At 46.2% G+C, this 25,200-nt stretch overlaps 2 long non-coding RNA genes across 2 annotated transcripts; both read right to left on the bottom strand.

Moving 5' to 3' along the window:
- Positions 1-332: 332 nt before the first annotated feature.
- On the bottom strand, positions 333-4,307 carry LOC111928652 (uncharacterized). Its single transcript, XR_002864235.2, has 3 exons — positions 2,963-4,307; positions 2,371-2,707; positions 333-1,297 (listed from the first exon to the last, which is right to left on the bottom strand). It is a non-coding gene; the product is annotated as an uncharacterized LOC111928652 (long non-coding RNA).
- A 17,448-nt stretch (positions 4,308-21,755) lies between these two features.
- Positions 21,756-23,966, bottom strand: LOC147653876 (uncharacterized). The gene is made up of 2 exons (XR_015285344.1): positions 22,606-23,966; positions 21,756-22,181 (listed from the first exon to the last, which is right to left on the bottom strand). It is a non-coding gene; the product is annotated as an uncharacterized LOC147653876 (long non-coding RNA).
- Between the last annotated feature and the right edge of the window lie 1,234 nt (positions 23,967-25,200).

Raw genomic sequence — 25,200 nt, 5'->3', positions numbered from 1 at the left:
CTGGAAGTGCCCAAGGGCAGGTTGGGTGAGGCCTGGAGCAGCCTGGGGTAGTGGAAAGTTCTCTGTTCATGTCAGGGGATTGGAATAAGATGATCTTTAAGGTCCCTTCTGACACAAATCATTCTCTGATTAACACAGAGAAAGTCGAGCCTCTTCCTTGTTCCATCCCTATTTTGGCCACGGTTTCCAGCTATTTTCCAGGTGCAGCTGACAAGTGCCCTTTAGGGTTTGAGAAGGACAAGACATCTCTACAGACTTTCCTGAAAAGGGAAGTGACTCTTGGTAGGGGAATGTAGCAGGAGAAAGGAACAAGAAAAAGTGAAGGTAAAATATTTTCAGGAACGTTCTTTTAATATGACTTCCTTCCTTATTTTAGCTACATCCTTTCAAGTTCATATTACAAAAAAACAGGGGCTCTGGTGTTGGGTTTGAGGGGTAGGAAAATTAATTACCCATCCTGGTCTGATCCTGCAGCTGAATCCCTGCCATAACCCACACTGCTGCAAGGAAAAAGGGAATTAATAGTGGATATTAGACTGAAGTGACCCCATCTCAGCCAGTCCTGCCCAGCTGCATCTGTTGTCTCCATTTCAGTGCCCATCCCTCCAAAACTCCCAGCCCCTGGTCTCTAGGAGACTGTAAACAATCAGCTGAACCCGATGCTCCTTTTTCCAGCATTGTGTCCTGCCCGGAGCAGGCGAGCTCTGCTTTCCGACACCTCCCCTGCCATGACAAATTTAGACAGCTTGGGTCATGTCCTCCCAGCTGGGTCCTGACACGAGGCTCCTCCTCAGCAAATCTGCCTGGAGCATTTCGAGGTGGGAAGATGTGTTTGGAATTCCTGCTCTGGAGGTCTCCTTGAACCCTGCCCTCTGGGAGCTGCTGGGCTCATCCTCCGTGGCATCTCCTGGTGCTCTGTGTCACCTCCAAGGGACCTGTGTCACCTCCAAGGGATCCATGTCACCTCCAAGGGATCCGTGCCAGATCTCTGAGCCTGTAGGAAAGCAGCTGATGCAGAGACAGGATCAGCTCTTCACTTTCCACACAGCAGGACAGCCCTAGGATGGGGGTGAGCATTTCCCTGTCTGCCATGGATTTTCTGCTTCCCAAAGAACAGGGAACGTCTCCTGTCTATCCAAGGGGGTGATGGTGTCACTCCTCAGCTCCTGTAACCCACCAGGGATCACCTCCACAAGCTGTGCTGATGTTCCTGAAGCACAGAGAGGGAAGATCTTCTGGGATTCCAGAGAGCTGCACGTAAGTCACCGGGGTGGAGAACAGGCTCTTCTGGTCTTTCCTGTTAAATCCAAGGATGACAGAGAACAGATGACAAAACCTATTTTCCTGAGCAATGTAAAGCTGATTATTTGCAGGATGAAATGCATAAGCTTATGTCTTAATTAGGGCTTAAAAAAATTCCAGCTCCTCCACAGGTTGAGTTTATAAGAGTGGGATGTTTGCTTAGTGCTGTTCCAAATTCCAGAAGATTCCTCTTCTCCTGACTTATTAAGAATTGGAAAAAAAAATAAAAAAATAAGGCAACACCATGTGTTAAGAGGGTATGAAACTTCAGGGGAAGAGAGCTGGGAGTGATTTTATTTTTTTTGTATTTTTACCTAAATAAACAGAATTTATTCCAGCCTGCTGTGAGCACAGAGAGCTGTTTTAGCTGCTTGGCAAAGTTCCTGTTGTTTGTAACTAAACAGCACCAGCCAAAGGAACTTTTTGGTACCTCACTGATTGCTTCTAAACAGTTTCCCTGCCATGGCTGCACAAGTCAACATCAGAAGTTTGCACTGAATTTTAGGTCCAGCTGTGAAAGGCTCAGAATTTTAAATAATAATATTATTATTAATAATAATAGCACATCATCCTCTACATCTAAATAAAAGTCAGGCCAAAGACGCCCAGATGGGCAAAGTTTCATTTTACAGTAATTGCCACCTTATTTCTGTACAAACTTCAGGTTCTGGAGAGCATTTTCTTGTGTTCTGTTCACATCACAGGTTGCCAAAATTTCTTGGAGCCTTCTTAGATTTTGGACAAGTGCAGACAGTTCTGAAGGAGCAGAAACTGTTTGAAAGGATCCAGAGAACTGGTTCACACACTCCTGAGTACAAATTGAACTCAGCTCTGCCAAGCACTAACCCAAACAGAGCCAGCCTGTAATAAAGCCCAAGAACTTATTAATTCTCAGAGTGCAGGTGCTGGGTCTGCTGCTCCTGCAGGTTTGGTCTGTGCTGCTCTTGTGGTGGTTTTCCCATTCTGGTTTAAGTGTTTGGGTCAAACTTTACAATACAGGGATGAAGGGAGCTGTAATTAGCAGGGGAACTCAAGAATTGAGGATATTAACTCACAAAAGCTGCTCACCTTTTCCCAGCTCTTTCAGAAGCCAGGGAAGGGGAATAGGGAACATCCACCTTGTTAAGATCCAGTGGCCTACATTTCAAGTGCTGATGCAGTAACCTGAACCCCCTGGCATTATTTTCCAAGCTCTCTGCCAGTGCAGAGCGTTCAATTTAACATCCTGGTGGTGCTCAGCTCGCTCCTTGCTGCAGCAATGCCCCTCAGACCTGCAGGACCTGCACAAACCCTTCTCCAGCAGGACAAAGTTTCCATTTTTCCTGCCCAGATGAAATTCCACTCGCAGGTGTGGGGTGTTTTATTTGTTGGAGAGGGGTAATGAATACTGGAGCAAAGCTCAGGCCTGGAAGAAGGCAGCAGGATGAGGGAGGATTTAGACACAGGATGAAAATTGTAAAACTGGCTTTAATATTGCCATTACTCTTCCAGAAGAGGGAGAGAGTATGTTAACAATTTTATAATAGAGGCAAACACAATACAAAATTAAACCTCTGAGAGATCCCCCTGCCTTTCTTCTCTACTCAGGCTATATTTCTTTTTTTGTTGGGATTTTTTTAAAGCAATAACCAAACTTCCTTCACAAGTCCTCAGTACTTACAGAAAATCAGGACACAAAGGCATCTCAGTTCCTGAGTCATATCCATAATTATATGATTGAAATAGCAAATGTCATCAATAAGGCTGTGTTTGTCTCTCACAAACATTCCCTGTCAGGTCATTGTTTGGGATAAACTTGTGACCTGGATGCGATTTCTCCCACAGATTAGAGCAGAGCAGTTACAACTGCGCTTGAAACACACATTTAATGTTAATTTTGAGCTCATCAACCAGCCTTGAGAGAGCAGGAGCTTCTGAGCTATCAGGTCCATGAGCATTTTATGAAAATAAGCAGCAAGGCAGAGAAAACTGTCCTTGGAATGCTTCCAGGGTACGAAAGGCAGCAGCAGAGCTGCGTTTACTGCACAGTTCCACCACGGGGATGCTCAGTGCTCTGCAGGAAACATGATTTTTCAGCCCACTTCTTAATAAATTCACGTACTTAGAATTTCAGATTCACTGAGGTTGGAAAAGGGATGCAAGATCACCAAGATGTGACCCCATCTTGTCCCCAGCCCAGAGCCCTGAGTGCCACCTCCAGGTGACACCTGCAGGGATGGGCACTGCAAAGCTCCCTGGGCAGCCCCTGCCAAGGCCTGAGCTCCCTTTCCATGGGCAAATTCCTGCTGCTGTCCACCCTGAGCCTCCCCTGGCCCCACCTGAGGCTGTTCTTGCCCTGTCAAACCTTCACCCTGTTACAGACCAAGTGATGGAAGGGTTGGGATCATCCTGGGGGACAGAGGGTTGGGGAAGCAGCTGGGAAATCCAACCCAGGAACCCTCTGGAGCCATTCAGGATGTTCAGAGGGAGGTGGGTGCTGAATGAAGGTCCCAACTCTCACACCAGTTACCCAAACCCCCTCATCTCCCTAAGAAATGAAAATGCCACAGGTTGATTACAACTCCAGATTTCCTCAGCTTTTGCTCATTTCATTGTCCCAACAGAGATGAGCAGGGGAAAATCTTTTCTCTTTCAGGTTCTGAAGCAAACATTAAACAGCAAAAAGAGAGCTGGGAGCCAGTGCCATCCTCACTTGAGCTCTCACTCCAGCTACAAAGCAGTTTGGCTCAGAGAAGGCAGCCACAGGCAGAAAACTGGGGAATTTTAAAACTCCTGTGTAAACCAGAGCCCTTACAGGGACAAGTGAGTAAATGATACAATTTTTTCACAGAGCTGCACTCTTCTAACCCTCCCTCCCCCAAACTCAGAAGGACTAAGTCTGAACCTGCTTCTCCCCACTCTCTTCTGCATTTTAATCCCCAGCAGAGCAGAACTGAGGATTGTCCTGTCCTCAACAACCCAAACCCTTCTCTTCCCCTGCTTTATAACCCTGACCCTCATTCTTTAAGGGTAAAAGGTCTGTAACCAAATTAATAACACCTGAATTTAATTCCTGATGCCTCCCACGATGCATTTAATCTTCCAGCAGTATGTAACTATTGAATTTTTGGGGTGGGCTAAAAACACCTGCCAGAAAACTCCATGTTTTCTCTTTCTATGTTTTCAAGATTGGGCTAAATTTTGGAGAAGTGGGACATTTTTTATTTAGTGTAATTATGCACACACACACACACACACACACACAATCAATGTGTGTGATAAGAAATAATTGTGGTTATTGTTATCACAAAGATGATGAGCATTTAACTGGCTGCAACTCAATACCTGGATAAAAGGTGCAAGAGGACAAAGACTTGAACCAGTTGCATCCTGTACAGATAAATTTAATTCCTTTACTCTTTGTCTCAGAAGAAGGAAGGGGAAATGAAACCAAACCCCCAAAATATAACATATTATGAGTCTGAGGGAGAGATTTTATTCCTCACCCCTCCTTTTCCAAGCAAGGGTAAATCCATGCCATAAATCCATGGGTCTGGCTGATGGAGATTTTTCACCTTCATCCCATCTTGCCTGACTTTTACAGCTTTAATAATCATGTCAATATTGCCTCTGCAGCACAATATTTCTGTCCTTCTCCTAGGGTCTATCCTAAGTTTGCTTAAAGATAAAGGAGGTGATAATTAATTTGTGTGAGAGAAGAGGCAGAGCTTTAAATCCTTTCCTGCTGGAAAGCAAACTGAAGTGTGTGCTTAGCAGTGGTGGCAGCTGAGGGTTTCCTCATATTCCTCCTTTTCCCAGGAGGAAGAAGATGATTTGGAAAAGCCTTTATTATACAGAAGGATCCACTTAGAGTGTTTGAGGACATGGATTCAACCCCAGGCTGAGAGTTTTCACTCTCCTGCAGAGATTCCTTTCTCAGAGCTCTTTGTAAACACTGGCTCGAAGCCTCCATTTCCAACATTCAGCAACCAAAACAAGTGTTGCTGTCGGTCACCCAAAATTCAGATTATTGTTCCATATTCCCCATCTGGATCAGCATCCTTCCACTCTCCACTGAGCCCTCCCAGCCCACGGAGCTCTCCCAGCTGTGCCCGATGCCCACCTTGTCCCCAGCCCAGAGCCCTGAGTGCCACCTCCAGCCCTTCCTTGGGCACCTCCAGGGATGGGCACTGCAAAGCTCCCTGGGCAGCCCCTGCCAATGTTTAACAACCCTTTCCATCAAGAAATTCCTCCTGGTGTCCTCTGTCTCACTGTCTTGTGTTAAATGTTGGCCCCATCCACGCAGACCTTGGCATTTGGGGTGAATTTCCTACACCAGAATTGCCCACAATCTCTTTGGAACCATTTCTAGCCACAAAAAGAAGTTTCCAGTCTATGCAAAAGAAGCTGCAGAAAGAAAATATTCAAGTTCTGTGTGTCTGCCCCTCTTTTTTTCCCCTCACATGTCATCCCCACAGCTCAAAAACCAAACTGCTCATGGAATAACTGCAAGAAAGACTCCATGAATTTCCTCCTCGGGAAATGAATGCGATGGGAAACCAACCCAGATTGTGACTGGTTGAACTTTGCTTTTTGTACAATGACGGTCAGTAATGATAAATATGATGGAAGAAATTTTGTCTGTTCCTTGTTGAATTAAAGAGAATTTTTAGAGTGGATTGTAAAAGATGGGTTTAGGATAAATGTGGAACATGACATTCAGTGTATGAAATGCAGAGGCAATTCAGTCAGTCACAGGGTTTGCATTAAAGAGTAAAACTCCACTTTCTTGGACTGCAGGGTTGGTACTTGGACTATTCTTTGTGAGTAAGACAAGAAGACTTGGCTCTCAAAGCAAAATAATTTATTAGATCCAGACCACTTCCTAGAAGATTCTTGGAATTTTTAGCATGTTGGGAAAGGTAGAGTGTAAAATCAGAAAATAGCTGTTGTACCGCAGACAAATAGAAAGGGTTTGATCTTTTCTACCCCACCAGCCTTAACTAGAGGAGATCAGCAGTAATTATTTTTAAATTGCCATATTTCAGGATGGGAAAATCCTGATTTTCAGGTTCATGGAAGTGTCTGATCAAAAGACTTTCCTGACAGAGCCCCCGGGGATGTCTCCTGTCGATTTTTCAGTCTGTCCTTTACATTTATCTCTACTTGCTTTGAGCCACGGCAACCATCACACGTTTGGCTCCATTTGTCCTCAAGATGTTTTAAAATTCAGCCTTTTTAACGAGGAAAGAGCCCTGAGAGAGAGGCCAAACGAGATGTGTGAGTCATGGGAGCAGCTACAAAGAGGAACCGGAGGAAAGGGAGAACATCACTGCAGACCAAATGTGTTTCACACATCTCCAGCTCTTGCCCTCCATCCCCTACCCTGCCCCACATCTCCTTTCCCTGCCTTTCTGCTCCAGGAATTGTCTCCTCTTCCCTGGTGGCAAGGGCTGTGGATCTCCTGTCACGTTCTCTTTTCACTCCCATTCAGTGGTTTTTTATTATTCCTTATCCCTCCTTCATGTCTGAGCTCTACAATCTACAATAATGAGATTCATTTTCTTTCCCTCGCTTCTTCTCAAGTCGAGGAGTTGTGGGTCACTGCACCCACAGCTTCTTTTGTCAAATCCCCAGATCACTGAAAAGGAAAAGCTTGAATTGAAGGAAAGGAATAGAATTTTCTGTGAGTTTTTATGGAGTAATTGTTGTTTAAATATACAGTCAGAAGCACTCTGTGAATATTTCTGCTGAATCCTGTGGTAGGAGCTATTATGGAAATGATGTCGCTCCTCCAGTACTTAACTGGTTTGGAAAATGTTATCTCCTGTCCTTTGGGATTCTTCCACACACAAAGAACTTCTTGTGGGATTTTTAACTCTCCATGAAGCAAAGAAGCCAAATAAACTCCTGAACCTTCCACAGAGGGGCTGTGAGGCAGCTCCAGGGAGGATCTAATCACCAACCTGTCACCTTCCCCGAGCTCTGGGAGGGCAGGGGAGGTTATCTCATCTGTTCTCAGGAACTGGGCCTGCTTTCTGATGCCAAGAACATCTTGGGGAGGTGGCATCCTAAATCCTTGCTTTTCATTCAAACACATTCCTTTCTGGAGCCCAGCTGTTGGGAACCCCTCTTCCCTGCACATGAGAATTCAAAATTCCAGATTCCTCACACGGATAAAATATTCACAAATATCCAAGAGTGGTAGAAGATGAAGCCACTGCCATGTACAAAGATAAAGGCTCCTAAATAATGGAATCCCAGAATGGTTTTGGTTAGAAGGGACCTTAAAGATCATCCAGTGCCACCCCTGCCATGACAGGGATACTTTCCACTATCCCAAGTTGCTCCAGGCCCTGTCCAACCTGGCTCTGGACACTTCCAGAGATCCAGGGACAGCCACAGCTTCTCTGGGCAACCTCAGGGCCTCCCCACCCTCACACGGAGCAAATTTTTCCTCATAATCTCTCTTGATGTTTTGGAAAATGGTGACTGCTGCCCTCACTGATCCCTCTTCCTTACAGAGGAAGAAGGAAGAAATAATGTTCTGTTAGCCACACTTTTGAGATTTTACAGGCTAAAGACAAAATTGCCAAACCTTTAACTGCACCAGGAGTTCAGGGCACTGGTGTGAAGTGCTTTTTTTTGCCACATCTGACTCAGATGACAAATCTGAACAGGCCATGAGTTCTGAGTGCCTTTTTGTGGCTAGCTCCAGCTTGAGAATATATTCCTTGCCATAGGTGAACTTGAAGGTGATGAAAGCCTAATTTGCTCAGCCAAGTTCCACATCCAAACATGAGTGGCACAATTTCCTGGCTAGTTTGAGGTGAAATTAGCTTTTCCTGTTGTTATTTTGGTTTCCTGAAGCAGAGAGAACAGTGGGAGTCTCAGGCCCGCATCCACCTGAGCTGCAGGAGGGCAAATCCTGACAGCAGAGATGAAACCACAGCTCCTACACACCTGGTGGCTTCTCCCTCTTTTTGCTGCACCCCCTGAGCCTCCTTTGCTCCAGGCTCAGCCCCTTTCCCAGCTCCCTCAGCCCCTCCTGGGGCTCCAGCCCCTTCCCAGCTCCCTCAGCCCCTCCTGGGGCTCCAGCCCCTTCCCAGCTCCGTTCCCTGCCCTGGACACGCTCCAGCCCCTCCAGGGCTCTCCTGCACCAGCCACAACTGGAGCCAGCCCTGGAGGGGCCTCTCAGAGCCAGCACAGAGGGACAATCCCTGCCCTGCTCCTGCTGGACACACAATTCCTCACCCAGCCCAGGGGCCCGGGGCCTCTTGCCCACCTGGGCACCCCTGAGCTCGTGTCCAGCCCCTGGCACCGGCACCCCCAGGGCTTTTCCAGCTTTTCCAGCCCCTCTGCCCAGCCTGGAGCTCCAGGGGGTTGTTGTGACCTCAGCCCACAGATCCAGCCTGTCCAGATCCTTGACAAGGCAGCGCATTTCAGCAGCTTTTCAGGTTGTTTATCACAGATTGTGCTCGCTGCTTTGTCCACAATGAGCCTCACAGAGCTTTTGACACTTATGGGAGCAGTCACCGCTCATCTGAGAGTCACTGCAAGGCAGAACTGCCAGGTCTGAAATCTGGCATTTCTGAGAATTTTGTCAGGCCTTTCTCTTAGGCTGTGCTGAATATGGAACATCTGATCAGCACATTGATATCCTACAGCCGAGCTCCTGTGCTGGAGATTGAAATGAAACCCTTTTCTGGGCTCAGTAGTCTTGAAAAGCCAGTAAAGCAGAGCAAATGCAAAAATGTGTAGGTGGTTAATACATGTTTGTGTCGTGCCTATCAGAAGAGAATGCAATTAGAAGTGTTTTAATAAAATTATTCCAGCTCTTTTTCATTCTGAGCTCTTGCTGGAAAGACTTGTGGGTCACAAGAGTGGTTTCATTTTCCTTTTTTTAAATGTCTGTAAAATTTGCAAATGTTGTGTGCACCCTTGTTGACTTTGCAATTATCCTTCAAGAGCAGTGCTTGCTCTCTTGGCCTCATTTTTGAATTACTGTAATTCTCTTTTGGGAAGCTTCCCAGACAGAGGAAGATGCATCCACGGGAAGCCACTGCCACTGCACAAAACCTCGTATTTCCTCACTGGGCTGATATTTGAGACCATATGTGTCGTGTATCATAATGTGTCATTGTGGAGCCTGTCCTGAGGAATTGCTGCTGGGGTGTGGCCAGGAAGATTTGGGCTTAAATTTGTGCCCTCAGAAGGGATCTCAGCTCTGTCTGAAGAAGTTTCCTCCTCAGGAAATGGGAAATGTGGGAATCTGTTCCAAGGGCTCCTCCCAGTCTTGTGTGTGACCAAATAGAAGAAAGATATGAAATTTTTAGGGAGCATCCAAAGGAGGGATGTGAGGATGGGGAAGGGTCTGGAAGGGAAGAGGAGCGGATGAGGGACCTTGGAATGTCCAGCTGGAGGAGACTGAGGGGAAACTCCTCGGGGGCTGCAGCTCCTCCTGAGAACCAGCTCCCATCTCTGCTCCTGCCACAGGGACAGCAGCAGGGCATGGCTGGAGCTGGCCCAGCAGGGATTTAGGTTGGCTTTTAGGGCAAGGCTCTTCTTTCCCCACAGGCTGCTGGCACTGCCCAGGCTCCCCAGGGAATGGGCACGGCCCCGAGGCTGCCAGAGCTCCAGGAGCATCCAGGGATGCCCAGGCTGGGCTTGTTGGGGGGTCTGGGCAGAGCAGGGCTGGGACTGGGTGGGATCCCTCCCAGATCAGGATATTCCATGATTTTTTTCATCTCTGTACCCCCATTTCTCCTTGCCAGCAGCAAGTGCAACACCTCCTGTGGGTGACTGTCTTTGGGCTGAGCTCCACGGTAACACAAATCCACTTGAGCACCATCTTTGCTCAGACTTTGTTTTTAGAGTACTCTTAGTCTATTGGTTTTTTTTAGTCTGTTTTTTTTTTCTCCAGTCTACTTTTTCCTCCAAAAAAAAGTGATTTCAGCATCTGGCACTCCCAGTCCCAAAGTGGGTTGCTGTACAGCTGAACTGGAGCAGTGCAATAACAGAGGTTTGAAACTCAGGCTGCTTTCATGGTGTGCCCAGGAGCAAGCTTTGCAACTGCAATGATTGTCAGATAATTTTTCATTTTATTGATTTAACTTTTTCCCCATGATTGTCAATAAGGGCTGCTTTTTTTTTTTTTTCTTTTTTCCCCTGGACCATTGGGTGTAAGGTAAAATAACCTGCAGTCTAGTAAAAGGGTAATAATTGAGCAGTGATCTACACAGATGTGGCTGGTGAGGTTTCAGGATTATTTTCTCAGTGGAACTTACACAATTCCAGAAGTCTGAATTTGTCATTTACTTTTCGTTTCGGGGGTTGCACCATTCAGCCTAACAATATGTAATTTTTACAAACAGAATCTAATAGAAATAACATATTTTTATTTTTAAAAAAACCCAAAAAACCCCAGCAATCCTCCAAGGTTTTGTAATAACCCCAGACCTCCAGTATTTAAAGATGAATGTAAAGCTTTGGTGCCAGCTACTCAAAAACCATTTAGAGACCAGAAACACGGGATCAGATTCTGCTGCTGTTCCTCAGCACAAGTGGTTTTTCTGCTTCAGCTCGAGTCTTTGGAGGCTAATTTTCAATCAGATAAAACTCTGTGAGAAAGAGCAGCAGAGCTGGGCCCTGAGTCACCTGGCACTCAGCAAAAAATTGAAAAATACCAGAGGCACCTGAAATTTTCAGTGAAGACTGGTGGTCACCAGCAAATAATGATTAAAATAGTGGTAACAGCGAGTCTTGGCTTCTCTGGCCTTTTACTACTTGGAGTAAGGAATCACTTGCCAGATTATTATTATCTTGGCACTTGATGCAAAAAAACCCTGCAGTTTTCCATGTTCCTTAAAGCTGAGTATACATTTATTGAAAGAAAGCATTTATTAAACATGTGGGGACAGATTCTCCACAGGCATTAAATAACTTCCCTCCATCTGCCAAGAACTCGTGCTTGTTACCTTTTATTATGCTGAGAACTGCAGGTTGAAAACGGTGGAGGAAAAAAAAGGGGGGGAAAGAGGTGGAAATGGAGCTTCAATATGAAAAGCCAAACTGGTGTATATATCCTGATATCAAATAAATTTGATGGGGGACAATCAGTGGGTCTGGATTGTCCTCTCAGTGGTTCCTGTGCTCCAAAATTTAACAGAGATGTTAAATTGGGAGTGACAACCTGGATTAGTGGGAGATGTCCCTGCCCATGGCAGAGGGTGGGAAGGAGATGATCTTTAAGTTCCCAAACCATTCTACAATTCTAGTACAGAAAGAAGGTTCAAAATAGTAAGAAAACAAAGAGTTTTGTTCCTTTTGTCATGGGACAATTGACATCCAACACCTTCATGGGTTCAAAAAATAACTGGACAGGACAATGAAAAAAAAACTCATTAAGGTGAATCAGTAAAGTAACACTTTAGGGCCAAGAAATCTGTGATGATCAGCTTGTAGGGACAATATTCTGGAAAAGCAAGGCTCCATCCTCTTCCTATTCTTATTTCCTAAACCTCAGCTATTGGCAGTGCTGGATATTGTGTTGATCTAACCCAACATAATTTTTACATTTGTAGGTGAAACAGATTTTTTGAGGCAGAGAATAACTCACATAGAAAGACTTTCGTGTATGGAGATACAACTTCAGCTGTAAACTCAGTCTAAACCATAGCACAGATCTCCCAGATTAGATGTTTTCAGGCTCAGGTTTTGGTGTGATCCCATGGCACACAGAATTACTGGGTGCAGGGCTATCCTGACTTCAGAATTCAGGCTGATAAAAAGTGAATTGTTTGTGTTATCAGATAAAACTTTGTCCATTCCACAGATAACATCTTTTGATCTTCAGGGGAAAGCCTGAAGCCTTCCTCAGCTTTGCACACCTTGGCTCAGCTCCCAGCAGAACAAGCAGGACCTCTTCCCTCAGGGAAGCATTTTTGGGTTTTCACAGCAGTGATAAATATCAGTGTACAGAGCCATCCTCCTGACTGAATTCAGGGTGTAATAAGGGTCAAAAATCAAGATGTGTGACAGGGGTTCAGGGACATAAATGAACCTGCCCCACTGATTGCTGGCACACCTTCCTCAGCTCAGGCAGACACCACTAAACAAAAATCTTTGGCGTTGCTTAACGCAGCTTCGCAATAAAAGCATCCGCTGGTGCAAGTTCTGTCTGCAATTTGTTCCTCTCTGAGGTTTTTTTGATAAAAGTGATGTTTATTGTTGTCAACAAGGACAAGAGAATAATGTGACACCAGCCAGAATTAAAATCCTGGCCCAGGGCCTGCCCGAGTGAGGGGTAACATCAGCAGCTGCCGAATTCAGGCCTTGCAATCCTTGTTAATTCATCTCTTTTGTGTTGTTAGAAGAACCCCAGGTAGGCAACTCTGTCCAGGGGCAGACGCTGAAGTCACAGCAAGGTCACAGAGATGTCACAGGAGGCCTGTAGGCTTTTATTACCTCCTTTCTCTTTGGCAAGAATTGTTTTTGTAAGCGATTGAGCAGCCAGGCACTGCTTTGTCTCTCAGCATCCAGATGGACTCGCTGCTACCGGGCAATCCCGCAGGATGGTTATTCCATAAATCCACAGGAAGAGGAACTCGGTGTGTGTGGAAACAGGCTTCTATCCATATCCTTAATGAGGCTTTAAAGCACTTGTGAAGAGACAGAGGGTTCTCAGGGAGAATCTGAGATGGAATTCAAGGAAAATTCGACCTTTCCGCAGCACCTCCATCCCGCGGCTGAGCAGCTGCTGGGATCTTCAAGATGCATCACAGCCCGGTGATACGAGGTAGAATGGAGGACAAATAAACCAGAAAGGGCAGGGATTAGAGAGTTTAGATCCAAAAAAGCACTAAATGGCCCTTGATAACTCCTGGGAACTATTTATTGATTCCTTCTCCGCGCAGCGCATTCCCGTTAAATGATTTCATTTCCTTATTTCTCCTAATCACATCACTTGCTTTTAGAAGTCTTTTGCTCCCTGAGACCTGGGGCTACACAGATAACTTCAATTTCTTGTTTTTTATGACATGTGAAAAGTTGACACAGTAAAAAGTAACTCCTTGGAGCCAGCAGGTCTGGAGCTTTCATCACCGGGAATCGCCGCTCCAAGGAAGCATTGGAGGCGTAATTCCCGTGCTAGGCTCAGTCAGAACAACAAATGCCTTTTTCCAGCTCTGGATGGGCACTGATAAACTCCTTGGAAGATGTGACTGCCTCTGAAAAGTGTATTGACGCCATGGAAATAGGAGTGAGAGATCAGGAATAATGAGATTAATAAGGCTGTGATGGTTGAATCCTTGAGTCCCTGGAAAAGCCGACACTGCAAATTTTTTCTGTGCCATAGGAGAACTTGCTCCATGCTGGGAAAAAAGCATTGGAAACAATACCTTCATTTTGTGGACAAAAAGGGGATGCTGTCTGGTGTTTTCCTCTGAAAATAAAGGAATAAAGGGAAGGCATTAAGGGGTATTCAAAGGAAAAGAACCTGCATCTCCCGGTGCTTCCCAAATTTAACCCCCCCATCATTGTACAGATTTTTGGCTGCCTGCAGAGTGAATCATTTTCTGCTGTGTGACACTGAGCCCTCTGGAAGACCTCTGCCTCCACCAGGTTTTGTGGTTTTTGTAGCACGAGTGATTTGCTTGTTGTTTAAGGAGATATTGGTTTTCCACTGCAGCCCTCGGTCCTGCAGGTAGGGGTGAGTTCCTGCGGTGAATGCATCTGCTCTGAGCGTTATTTAAGGTTAGCAATAAAACCAGATCAGCCCAGACAGGTGTAGAGTGGGATTTATGGGATTTATGGGATTCTTGCTTCCCAGAGGAAGAGGGCTGGGTGAGATGCAGGTGCCTGGCACCGCTCCGTGTTGGGCTGAGGGATGTCGTCCTTCCTCTGCCATCAAAATTCACATTTCCAAAAGCCCCCTCATTGTGGAGAGCCAGCATTAACCTCCAGACGCTGAATAATCCTCCTTGAGGGGGTTTCAATATTGTGTGGCTCTGCTCAGGCCCCTCAGAAGGGGAGAATTTGCACCTAACAATTCCATTTAATGGAAGAGCTCCCACTCTCTGCCCACCCCCAGTGGTGGGCACAGAACCCAGTTCTTACCTCGCTGTGCCAAACAAGCTGAGCACAACCTGTGATTCTTTCAGATGAACACAGTTTCTCCTCCTTAAGGTGTTGCTTTATAATTCCATACAGACAGAAAGGATTCATTTCCCACTCCTGCTCAGGAGCAGGCACCCAGCAGCCATTACCTGTAATTTGTCATCTGTTTAAACCCCACGTGCATCAATAGGAAAATTAAATTCAATTTCCTTTTCAGTTTTAAATATCTCTGAAGATATTCCCCCATCCAGGACGCCCATTAAGCAAGAGCTTTAGCTCAGGTCCTTGAGTGGTTCTGGAGATGTCAAGAGCTTTCCTGGGCAGGGCTGTGATCCATAGCAGATGTACACCTGCACTGCAGAATGAAAACCCAGCAAATGCACAAAATTAAGGCACCAGGGTACCAGAAAAATGCTTGATTATTTTTGAGGTCCTGCAATTTTGCTCCTGTCTGCAAGGTTGGGGAAAAAAAACCCAAAAAAACAACCCTCCAACAAAACGAGGGAAATTAGCTACAGCAAGGCCACGTTCCAAAAGCACAGAGCTCTCTGAGTCCCTTGAGGAAAATTTTACACAATCCTACTTTCAAAATAACGTTCAGGTTGCAAAATTGAGCAATCATAAAAGTCAGGAAATTTAAAAAGTTAGTACGTGTCTTTCAATGTTAGCTCAGCAACAGCAAATATATGTAGTGAGAGGAGCTTGTACTTGCAATTTCTGTGTGAAATTTAAACTTTAAAATTCTTCTTGTTGACCATTTAATACGCAGCATAAACTATATTGGTTATTTAATGTCTCGAAGAGGCATCTTAATCATGAAGATTTCCTGGCTGTGGAATTCAGAGGGCTTGGCTCTGCAGTGAAATGGCACTGCTGCTTGGATGAGTTATTTTGGGGTTTTGGTCATCACTGGGAAAGAAAGGGAATTTCACCTGTGTTATAACCACCTCAGAATAACTTTGTGATGCTTATAAAAAGCTGTGATTTATATAGTTAGGGAACTGAACTAATCTTTTGGGTTGGGTTTTTTTTTGGTTTGGTTTATTTTTTGGGAGAACTTCTGTGTGAAGAGACCACAGTGCTTCCCCCTTGCTGGCAGGAGAACCAAACCTCCCCAAACAAATGTGCTCTACCTGAATTAATACCGAGCTGTGCCACAAAATGTTTAAAATACAGGATGATATTTCCAGGCCAGATGTGGGAGTTTCCCTGAGCTCTGTGTGGTGGTTTAAGTTACCATGAAAGCCTAAATGCAGTGTGATGGCAGTGTTTAGATAAGGCAGATGGAGAGCCCAGCTCGGGCTGGGTACTGCAGAAATGCTGAGCCTTATAAATGAGCTGTGTTGCGCTCTGGGATTTTCCTGGCCGAGCCTTTCAAACCCCAGGCTAGATTAAATCATCACAGCTGGGGGAGAAAATATCAAGAGCTGAATAACTACTTTATGAGAGCTGTAAGAGTGTGAAGGGTTTAAGAAGCTAAATAATTACGGCACTCTCTGAGAGCCGCAGGGAAGATGAATGAGTTTGTGGCCGACAGCGCTGGCTCTGCTGATGTCATCCTGAAAAACAAATGAAAACACCAAAAATGTGGGGAGAACTTCTCACACGGCCAAAGGCACAGCTGAGGGAGCAAATACAGGTTAAAGTGTGGCGGTGAGGAGTCCAACAACTGCTCAGCTCCAAGGAAAAATGACATTTTGGTGCTTCCAGGGATTTTTATGAGAGGTTTAGTGCCCCAGGTCTGGTGCAGGAAGGCACGAGCATCCTGAGCTCTGCGTCACTCAGATGTGGGCTGGTTTAGTCCTGGAATTCTGTCAGCCTGGGAATGAAACTGTGCAAGTGGTAGGACCTAAAACTTTGTGTAAGATCCCAGAATCCCAGAATGGTTTGGGTTGGAAGGGACCTTAAAGGTTCAACCCCCTGCAACGGGCAGGGATGCCACTCATTAGGCCAGCTTGCTCCAAGCCCTGTCCAGCCTGGCCTTGGACAGCTCCAGGGATCCATGAGTGCCACCAGTGCAAAATTAAGGTGAACACATGAGGGAGAGGAAGATCTTTGGCTCATGTTTGATCCCATCAGACGGGCTCTGGGGGAGCTGCTCTCTGCTCACACCAACAGCAGCGAGTTCAAACCTCTTCCCTGAGGTGTCTGAGGATGTCTGAAGGGCAATGTTTGGCCAGTCTGGGGCTGCCCAGCCCTTTCCAGAAATGCATTTGGAGCAGCGATGCCAGCTGAACTCCTGGGGTTTGCCAAACCTGGGTGCCACAGGTGCCACCAATCCCATCTATTCAGGAGAGCAGCAGTTTGTGCAGCACACACAGCCGTGTATAAATTCAGGGGGAATTTGCCCATGGAAAGGGAGCTCAGGCCTTGGCAGGGGCTGCCCAGGGAGCTTTGCAGTGCCCATCCCTGCAGGTGCCCAAGGAAGGGCTGGACGTGGCACTCAGGGCTCTGGGCTGGGGACAAGGTGGGCATCGGGCACAGCTGGGACTCCATGGGCTGGGAGGGCTTTTCCCAGCCTCAGGGATTTTGTGTTTAGGATGAGCTGCTCAGACATTGCCTCCAATTCAGTCTGGGAGAAACATGGGAACCAAAAAAGGCAAAGAAATAAAGAGAAAGATGTGAGAGGGCTGAGGATGCCCAGGCAGCTGTGGGATGAAAGTTTATGGGGCTGAGACGGGGGCAGCAGTGAGAGGGGAAGGGTTCCCTGAGTCCATGAGCATGGAAATTGTGGGGAGACATCCTGCTGACTCCGGGCAGCTTAGCCTGGATCCAGCACATGGCCTTGCCCTTCCCCTTCCCCCTCCTCGTGTGCAGCATGGCAGCCCAGATCCTGTTTCAGGGCTTGTGCTGGCGCATTTTTCCTCCCTTAGATCTTTCCACGGGAGAGATCCAGCCCCTCCATGTGGGACAGCAACAGCCCCGGGGCTGAGCCTGGGGAAGGAGGGTCAGGAGAGGGGCTGTGCTGCCTCTGGAAAGCCACCAGCAATCCTGGGAATGAGAGGATGGCTGAGGATGCAGACCCCCAGCAGGTTACATCACTGGCAACGCATCAAATTTCCTTTTGGTCTTTAACAAAGGTTGAAAAGTTGGGAAGAAGTTTCTGGAAGCACCTGCACCACGGAACAGCAGTGACCAAGATTTTGCAATGAGTTGGTTTGGGGACCACGATCCCCTTCTGAGACCAGGCTGTGCCATGGCTGAAGGGGCAAAAGCACCTTAAAGTCCAAAACTCACAAAACCTCGCAACAAAGGTGAAGTTAAATCGGGCTGGAAACCATTTTAAGCACTATTAAATAACAGAAATAACACTGAGAGGAGGAATGAGCCCAGGTGAGACACGGAAAATAAACAAGGCACGATTGCTCTCAATAGATATTGGCAGAGCTTGCACATGAACGAGGTCATTTGTTTGGGTTGATGCAAGGAAATCCAGCTGGGAGAAGGAGCAGGAGGGTTTGGTTTGGCTCTCAGGATGTATTTCTGTGGAGTGTAGCAGACTGTGGAGAAATCTGCCACAGGAAATGTTAGAAACTCCAAGGCTTGAGTCAGTTAAAAACGGAGTGGGGAAAATCACCCGGAATAAATTGGAGGGAAACGCTGGTGGAACTGGGCAAGCCCAGAGGTCTCTGGCTATAAATTATAATAACTCAGCTACAACTGGTAGCCAGCAAACTGCACACATGGAATGGGGACACAGAGCTCCAAACTCTGCCTCCCAAGCTCCCGGCAGCCAAATCCATGCTGGTGTAAATTGGTGAACCTCCTTTCCCTGCACTGAGGTGTGTGGATGATTTATGCGAGCCGAGAGCTCCTGACCCCGGGGCTGCAGCAGCTCCATCATCCCCTGGCATCCAGGGTAACAAATACCCTGATTTATCCCCGAGGCTCTCTGTAATTTGCCAGCTCTGGCTCGCAGACAGGAATCCTCCAGGGCACCGAGCCCCCCGCGAGTTCTGCGTCACTGCAGCCCCAAGCCTTTGTGCAGATGTTGGTGCCCCCCTTCCCCTCTAATCTGGGGGGCTGATAAAAGCCTGGCTCCACAGATCATGTTCCACAAATGGATTTGCTCCTTTCCAGCAGGGAAACTTTTTCTGATGTCGGTTTGGCTGCTCTTATTTGGGAAGGAAAACGAAAAGGCCTCACAAAAAAATACAATTTGCTTCTCACATCCACTTTTTTTTTTGGCTAAGATTTATTTTCACTCCAATCCCACGTGGAAATATGGAGATGAACTCTTGTCTTTTCCCTGTGTATCAACTCAGAAAGAAATGTTACATGAGGTTTAGAGCAACAGTCTTATAAAAAAATGTGAGGTGAAGTTTAGAGCTTTGTTTTCTCACTGTAAAACATCGGTGATTTAAGCACCCATGAGTTTGCCCTCAGCTGGAGTTATTTTCATGGAGGGAATAAAAGTCAAAATCATCAAAAAATGTCACCCAGTGTTTGGCCAGTGGAATGAATCACCTGATTTTAATGGCACTCAGCATTTCAGCACCTTGTCTCATCAGCCACTGAATTTTTTGTGGTGTTTGGTACCCCCTGGAAATGAAATCTGGCATCTGCCCCTCCCTCCCCAGGAGCTTTGGGAATGATTCCTTTCCCTGATTACCGCCCATTACTCCAGACCAAATGAGGGATGGGCTCTAAAGGAAATAAATGCTGATTTATCATGTTCATACACAGGAATTCATTGTGTTTGTGAGCTTGCAGACAAATCCAAATTAAGATTATCCAGACAGGTACTGATAACTCTTCCAAAACCACAGACAAGAACAAGAAAAGAGCCATTTTTTGGGGGTTTTGACTCCTCCAGCAGAGTCCCACAGGCAAACAAACACCTCCAGGATTCAGTAAACCAATTCCAGTCACTTTCTGAAAAGAAATGAAGGTTCTAGGTGTGTATTTTAAGACTATAATAAATAGTCTCCACTGGCAGCAGAATATACTTTATAAATGTAGATCTAATAAGTTATAATACCCTCCTCTATGTTATCCCATGGTGGATGTTTATTATCATTCAAAACTAATAACCTTGCCTTCCTCCAGCAAAAATATCAGCTCCTGTGAGCTGCAGGAGCTTTTGTTCACATGCCAGCCAAAAAGCTAAATGTGAATATCCCTTCCTCTGACCACATCAATCATTTTATAACCACAGTCAGATAATTTTGCTCTTTCACCCCCTTTTTTCTTTCCCCACACCACAGATTTTATGGGATGACACTGAGTGACTGAGTTAGAGATGTGAAAAATGATCCACCCAGGCACCCCAAAAATCAGGTGGCAGCCCTTGAGAGGGCTGGAAATTAATGCTGTATGTGCATTAAAACTCTCCCTAAATGTACCTCCCTCAGCCACTGCTTATCTATGGGACTGAGGGGACAAAACTCTAAAATTTGGGGAGTAAAATTAAATGGAACCAAAATGTGGACCTGATCCTCTTCTCTTTGTTGTCCTTTACAGTTTTTCCAGGTCTCCTGACTTTTATAAAGAGCCAGGGTGAAGATGAAACTTCCAGTTTCCTCCTCTAGGAAAAACCCCAAACACCACACCATGAAAAGCTGCATAATTCCATCCATGGAGACAAAACATTTGGTGTCTTTTGAGGAGTATTTCAAAGAGAGAGGATTTTAAATCCAGCAGGAGCAATGAAATGAAGCCAAGACAACCCCAAAAACCTTCCCTGGCACCCATGAGGAAATTTGGGGAAATAATGAGGTGGTGCAAGGCCAGTTTTAAATCCTTGGAGCCACCCAGGGAAGGTGCTGGATGTAACTTTTTCTTCCTGATTTGTTGATTCTGCTGCACTTTTTCTCACTTTCTGGATTTTTCAGTCTCTTCTGGGCTGAGCTCTTTTGGAATACTCTTTCACAGGGAGTTCTGTTTATCTCAGTTCTCTGGGTCAGGAAGACAACTCTAAAGCTCGTTAGGATTTTGTTTCTTGTGTTTATTAGGGTTTATTAGGATGTTATCACTAAACTTGGCAGACTTTTCCAGACTCTTTGTTCAAGTTCAATTCATCTTGCCTTTTTGGCTCACTTTGGCTTTGCAGGCACAAAATGACCTTGAACTGTGTAGCTTTTTTATCTTTATTCTTATCTAATTAACAATAGACACATATATTATTTTTCTTAATGACTCAATGATCTAACACTTGTGTGCTGCACTGTGGCATTTTTTAATCTAATCCCTTACTATTACCCAAAAACTTCTAGAAGAAGAACATGAAGAAGAAAGAAGGAAAAGAGACAACACTTTAAATCTTCTATTTTGTTTTCTGCTCTTTAAACTAGCTTAAACTCTAAACTTTTTCACCCAGTGACTTAAGAAATTTTTTTAATCTATACACTTAGACTTTAAGCTTTTCTTTCTAATTTTAACAGTTGTTTTCGTGTAACACCATGAAAACATGCCCATAAATTTCATGTTAGATGAAATCCAGTGTTTTGCTGGATCTCAGAGATAAGGGCACACACTCTGTGCCTCTGACTCCAACACTGGAGGCTTCAGGGGTGTGAGGAGGGGTTGAGGATATTCCTGCTGCACATCTGGCAGAGAGCAGCAGCTGCACTGCCCCGATCCGTGGCAGAGAGGGGGTGGGAGGAGGTGGAGGATAAGGCTTGGTTACAATGTGCCTTTCAAACTTTTATTGATTTCCTAATCTCCTCTTTCAAGAAGTGAAGAGGGGTGGGAATGAAGAGAAGAATTTTGCTGCGAGCCAGGCTTGCTTCCCCTCAGATCTGCCCACCCTCACCCACATCCAAGCAGGGAGCTCTTCTTACCAGCCAATTTTACATTTTTTTCCCCTGAAAAGATCTGAGCAGGAGTGAGCAGTGAGAGGGCCTGGCTCTGTTGAAACAGCAGAATTTACAATGCCAGGGTGTGGAACCTCTCTCACTTGTCTGCTGAACCTGAGCACACCCCAAAGCCCTGATCCTTAAACATTGATTAATCAAGCTGTGAGAGATTAATCAAATGAAATTAATTTTAAGAGTAAAATGAGTCCATACTTAAGGGCTTGGCTTAGCTGAGGTCCAGCAGACAGTAAGAAGGACATGACATCATTTTGCATTCCCAGTGAGGAGGCTGAAAGGGATTTCTGGCATTTCTGAGGGAATTGGTGCAGAATTAGAGGCTGCTGAAGGTAAAACTGAAGTCGGGAAGAGTGCACAGAGAAACGCCAAAATTACTGGGTCAGAAATCCTTGGCAGAACCCCCTGCAGCCCAGGGAAGGGGCACAGCAGCCGGGTCTGCATGAGAGGAACAGCTCAGAGGTCTGGAGAGAGAGCAGGAGCAAAGGGGTAGGAGTGATACGGGCAGGGAAGGAGTAAAATGAGAAACAATGAAAGAGACAGCAGTAAAACATGCATCTGTTATTTAATCCTGGGTAAATACCCAGATTAGTGACATCAGATTCTGCTGTTTGTTTGGAGTTTACTCTGGAGCCGTGGCTCCCAAGGCTGAGGCAGCTGGGACAGAGCCCATGGATTCAGCCCAAGGATTTATCCCAGACGTGGCTGCTCTTGTTCAGCACAGGCATCAGGCAAAAGTAAAGTTTGGAAGGAAAAATTGTCTTTCCAGCCCTTGTGCTCATAAAAATAAAGCTGGCAAGAGCTGGCAGGGTGAGGGAATTCGGAAGTTTCATAAATTGTCACATCATTTCACAGTCACTGGGTGCTTAGATGGGCCTTGGAGGTCATGAAGGCTGAACGTGGACATTGTGTCTCTTTTTTTTTATTGGTTTTCATCCCAGCTGCCATTTCATTTCCCCACAACGGCTGAGTCTGGTTGAAAGAATCCCAGAATCATGAAAGTTGGAAAAAACCCCAAGATTATGGAGTCCCAGCTGTGCCCGATGCCCACCTTGTCCCCAGCCCAGAGCCCTGAGTGCCACGTCCAGCCCTTCCTTGGGCACCTGCAGGGATGGGCACTGCAAAGCTCCCTGGGCAGCCCCTGCCAAGGCCTTTCCCTGAAGAAACTTTTCCTAATATCCAACCTGAGCCTCCCCTGGCCCAGCCTGAGGCCTTTCCTTCTCATCCTGTCCCTTGTTCCCTGCTAGAAAAGGCTGACTCCCAAGCGAGAAAGCAAAACGTGCTCACTTTGTAAAGAAATATCAACAAACACATCCCACACCAGAGAAAAAAGGCTGATTTTTGATTTGATATCTGACTGGCTCAGCCCACAAGGAACATCCAAGCCACCACTCACCTGATCCCACTGGATGCTCCTCAGCTGAGCTGTAAAGGGAGACGTTTCCAGCAGGCTGCTGATGCTCCTGGAGATAAAGGTGTTGAGCTCCTGCTGCTTTCTCCACTTGGCAGCCAGGAGGGGAAGGCTGGTGCCCAGCAGTGAAAGCGTTACCGAGCACCAGGGGCAGCTGGAGCTGCTGAGGGAGGCTCATGGAAAACATGACGCCGAGCAAGCAGGGCTAATTAACGCCGGCTGCTTAAATTAGAAAGCTTTTAATGGCTAATGTTTAAAAACAACACCTTAATGACATCTAAAAATAGCTGCTGCTGAGCCCCAGAGGGTTTTGACCTCCATTAAATGGGGGGGTTCCATTTCCCAGGACTGCTGGTGTAAATGACATTTTCCTTTGAGGTGCTGCTCTCCCCGGGATCAGCTGCAAAGCCTCGTGCCTGACCTCGGGATCCTCTTTGCAAACACACCAGAGGGAGCTGGATCGCTGCTCGGGATGGGGACAGCGCGTGTGTCCTGATGAGGAACTGGACAGGGATAATCTCAGGGTCGTGCTCATCGTGAGGGAGTGGGAGATTCCCAGACCAGGCAAATAAAGGGATGAGGAAGGTGCTGCTGGGATTAAGGACACAGGAGACCCGAGTTCCATTTCCAGCTCAGTTGGAGATGTCTTGTGAGATGTCTTGAGGTCCCTCATGGTCCTGCTGTGACCCAAAACCGTGTGGAGATCTCCCTGATCCTGGAGGAATATTCCCGGGAGAATTTCCCTGTGGCAAGCTTAAATCCAGATGCACCACACAGAAAACACATAATAATATAAAAAGGAAAAATACTGCTTAATTTTCCTTAACAAGGGAATCAAACCCAAAGAACCTGCAAGGCAAACGTACATGAGGTCTTCTCGTGGTTGGGACAGAAATAAAATATCTCCAGTAGTGCTGGAGGTAACAATTTGCTCCTTTGTACTGTGCTTGTCCCTAACTCATGGCCTGTCTGTGATATCTGTGATAGCTGAGAGAAATCTGCAGCCTGACCTCCCCTGGAATGAGGATTTTGGATATAAAACCTTCTGTGATTTTTCTCAGGGTATGCAAATGAGGTAAATTCCTTCAGCAGCCACATAAACTCAGGTGTTTTCATTTATGTTTTCATTTATGCCTTACATAAAGAGTACCTGAAAGGCCAGGAATTTGCAACAGGAGGAAAAACTTTCCTAAAAACAGGCACACTAAAGGAATCTGCTCTTTGGTTTGCTCTTCCACATCCCATTCCTCCCCATCCCATGGCACACTCCAAATAAAGGAATGTGCAGAAACACAGTCCTCAGCCTGTGGTGTTGTCCTGCCCAGGCCATAAAATCCTTGTGCTTCTCCATTTTTCCCTTTCTTTTCACAACATCCAAGGGATTGTTTTGGGAAGAGCTGAGCCATGCTACAGGAAAGCTGGAGAGAGACAATTGCCAAGGGCTGCAGGGCCAGGAGCCAGGGAATGGCTGCCAGGGGCAGAGGGCAGGGCTGGATCTTGGGATCTTGGGCAGGAATTGTTCCCTGGCAGGGTGGGCAGGGGCTGGGATGGAATTGCCAGAGCAGCTGGGGCTGCCCCTGGATCCCTGGCAGTGCCCAAGGCCAGGCTGGACATTGGGAGCACCTGGGACAGTGGGAGGTGTCCCTGCCCATGGAATTGGCTGATTTTTACTGCCTCTGTCAACCCAAACCATTCCATGATTTTGCTGTCAGGCAGAGATCAGGGAATGCCACAAGAACAGAGACCAGCCCTGGCACTGATGTCAACCCAGGCTCTCCAGACTCGTTAGAGACAAATCTGAGCTAATGGGAACGTGGAGCAGCTTTCACTTTGCTCCCTCTGCATCCTTCTGCTCTCCTGATGGCACTGATTAGTTGATCCAGATGGTTCTCCTCCCTTTTCCTGCTCTGGCCAGCTCCTGCAAACACTTCCACTTTCTCCTCCGAGCAGGAGTTCAGCACGTGCACGGGGCTTGGCAGAGCTGGAGCCTAAATTTGTTCCTGTTTCTGAATTCCAAGCTGGATTGTGACGCAAGGGTTATTTTATATATGAAAATATCGGATTTCTGCCCACACACATCATGCGTGATGGATAACAGAGCTGGCAAGGCAGCCACTGGGAAAGGCCACTCACTCTGGGATTTACACAGAAGGAAGAGTCTTTCCTTGTTTTTCAGCTTGGATTCTTACATGACCAAACTGTGAAGGTGTTGCTGCACAGAAGCTCCAGGATGTTCACCTGATTCCACATTTCACCCACGACCTGAAATCATGACCTGAAACTCCACAGATCCTAATGAAAATTATTCCCCTTTGAGTTCCTTCATGGAAATGCAACCTCAAGAAATACCGGCCAGTCAGGAAAGTGATTTTAATCCAATATTTGTTATCCTCTTCCACAGGTTTTAAATCACTCTTTTTACTCCCTACTTTGAGCAAATAAATACACCCTTATTGTTTTCCTAGTCCTGCTATGACCTTCTGGGAATGTTTTCATCATGTAAAGCAACCTGCAGTTCCCTACTTTATAAATCTCCTTCATTCCAAGTGTTAACACTACCTAATTCTCTGCTTTAGAGAG

Source organism: Cyanistes caeruleus, chromosome 3 (genome assembly GCF_971803275.1).
Source record: "Cyanistes caeruleus chromosome 3, bCyaCae1.hap1.1, whole genome shotgun sequence".
In the NCBI taxonomy this organism is placed as follows: domain Eukaryota; kingdom Metazoa; phylum Chordata; class Aves; order Passeriformes; family Paridae; genus Cyanistes; species Cyanistes caeruleus.
The sequence above is the reverse complement of the archived record's forward strand: the minus strand, read 5'-3'. Positions and strand labels throughout refer to the sequence as shown.